Raw genomic sequence first — 2,918 nt, 5'->3', positions numbered from 1 at the left:
CAAGAATCATAATCATAGGCTAGCTTCTAGGGTTTAGCCTCTACGATCTCGTGGTAGATCAACTCTTGTAATACTCATATCATCAAGATCAATCAAGCAGGAACTAGGGTATTACCTCCATAGAGAGGGCCCGAACCCGGTAAACATCGTGTCCCCAGTCTCCCGTTACCATTAGCCTTAGACGCACAGTTCGGGACCCCCTACCCAAGATCCACCGGTTTTGACACCGATAGCGACCATCTATAAGTGAGGGCGACACTTCCATCTTCGGAAGCCCCTCAAGGAAGACGGTTGAGCATGGGAAATTCCCTTCGGTCATGGAGACGAGCTACGAGGTGCCACATCACGGCGACAAGATGATCGAGCAAGGGCCATCCCCTTCAATCACGATGACAAGCAAAAACCTCTCCAACAACATGAAGACGACGCCCCATTGTGACTCTTACTCCGAGTCAAGCTACGACACCGCATATCAGATCTTATCTTTGGTCTCGGGGGAGAGCGATGATTTTCCACATCCTACGACATTCATCTTTGGAGGCATTATGGATGAGGAGGTTGAGCATGGGATTATCCCTTCAACCAAGGGGGATATAGGAATTGAGCATGGAGACATTTGCACCTACATCTCTCTGACACCCACATATGACGAGATGCCCCAATTGCCATGTGAGGAGAGCCACCACCCCATGAGTGCGATGAGTGACTCCACCATATATGACACTGAGTGCATTTCCTACAAGAGGATGAGGGTGTTCACCACTAGACCCACACACGAGATCATGGCACACATCCTATGTTAGGTTGAGATCCTTTTGAGTGACTCCACCAACCATATGAGTGAGTGCATCTTAGTGGGAGTGAGTGAGACACAACGCTTAGTGAGTGAGGTAGTTGAGAGGGCACGTGAGGCCACTATGATTTCTAATGACTTAACCTCTACTCTGAGTGTGTTTTCTTCTTTGGTGCTAGGTCTCCTACATGACGACATGCCTAAACTCGACGAGTCCATACCTCCTACGATGATGACGATGGCCATGGTGGATGATGATGCACCCCCACATGGTTCCATCATGACACCTCACCTACACCACATGAGTGGATCTCCAAAGGTAACATAGGTGATAGTGCTTCGTGTGTCCCACTAGTGGACTATCTTCACATCGATTGCTTGCATGATGATGATCACCTTATGGATTCACCACATACTATGTCTTCTAAATGCTTAGATGTGCCACCTATTTATGATAAATATGATGACGAGCATGTCAAATTGCCTAGTTGTCATGCTATGCTCCATAGGATATCATGTGAAGATTCTACCAGTCACGTCATGTTTGACAATCCATTAAATTTGTAATATGTTATGAGTGAGATCTCCCATATTGCATCATTTCAATCTCAACATAGTAACTATGCATGCCCCATAAAAATAAATCCCATTTGCACTTATGGCATAGATGACGAGATGATGGTTATTGGATTTTGTTTCTCTTGCGATGATATTGCTATGCTATCTTTTCAACATGTATGCAATTCATCACATATAGCATGCCATGAACATGAATGTAGTTCCCAAGGTTCCATCCCTTGTGTGCACCATATGCATACCACTCATAACAATGCTCTAAATATTACTAGTGATGCATTACACAATTTGAGTCTCCATTATGCTATACATAACGACAAACCTATCATGATGGATGACATGTTTCTATATCATGCATCTCATTTAATTGAGCATTGGATATTTTGTGCTAACCAACACATGCACGTGCGCATCATAATGGATGATGCGTATATATACTACACGCACACCATTTTTCCTTTGTCTTTGTTTTGTGTAGGTACTCACTAATACTTGTCAACTTCATAATCCCATGAGTTGACAAAACGACCTCTTGAGAGTAACGATGATTTGGGATCACGTGGGTTGTCCTTCACACTGTTCCCTTCACGGAAGGACTACACACATCTCTTTTACTTCGCTCTCACATGGCTATGGGCTATATACCACTTGTCACCTTATACTCATTTTACCGTGTTCACTTTGCATGTTATGCATCTTTATATGCCTTTGACATGCAATTGTGACCCTTGCTTGCACTTACATATGAAACACCATTCTACTCGTACTATGTGTATTTGCTTGCTTGGTGGAGATTCTAGTTGCTATTGCTATGTTCTATACATGCTCCATTCTATTGTTGTGTCTTATGTTGGGATTCATGATGTTCCATTGCTATTTACATAGAACCTCTCACCAACGCAATGATGATACTATATTCCTATCTAGTTTTCATGATTATGATAAGGCATGTGTATTATGTATGCCCACTATTTACACCCATGACATGATTGCCATGATTACCTCTATTATGTTGCATCTTCGCACTACTAGCTTGCATGACTTGACTTGTATGCTTACTTGCTTTGTTGCGTCACCCATGATCCATTCTTGTTCATTTAATTGGGTTGATAGCATATATGTTCATGCCTCTCACTTGATTTGTCTTGATCATTGTCTCTTGTCTCCATTAGCTGCACCTCTCATATGCCATTGTAGTGAGTGCACCCACGCTATGCTTATTGTTCTTGGAGACTTGGATACTTTCATGGTGAAGCATGCTTGTTCGTTTGAGCTTAATATCATTTGTTGGGTATCTCACCACCTGAATAATAGGTTTTGAATTCACGCTAACCTCATTGGTTTTTTCCTAGTGTTTGTCATGTTCTTTCGTTTTGAACGAATCACAAGGCGGTACCATGATGAGCTATCTTGGTCACGTGAAGGCTTACACGTTGCACGACACCAACATCTTAGGGAACCTCATCGAGCGACACGGCATCCATGCCTATCGTGTACATGGCGATACGGTTTATGATCTGAGGCTGGATCTTTCCCAAGGGGGAGGAGA

This window comes from Triticum aestivum, chromosome 1B (genome assembly GCF_018294505.1).
Source record: "Triticum aestivum cultivar Chinese Spring chromosome 1B, IWGSC CS RefSeq v2.1, whole genome shotgun sequence".
Lineage (NCBI taxonomy): Eukaryota > Viridiplantae > Streptophyta > Magnoliopsida > Poales > Poaceae > Triticum > Triticum aestivum.
The sequence above is the reverse complement of the archived record's forward strand: the minus strand, read 5'-3'. Positions refer to the sequence as shown.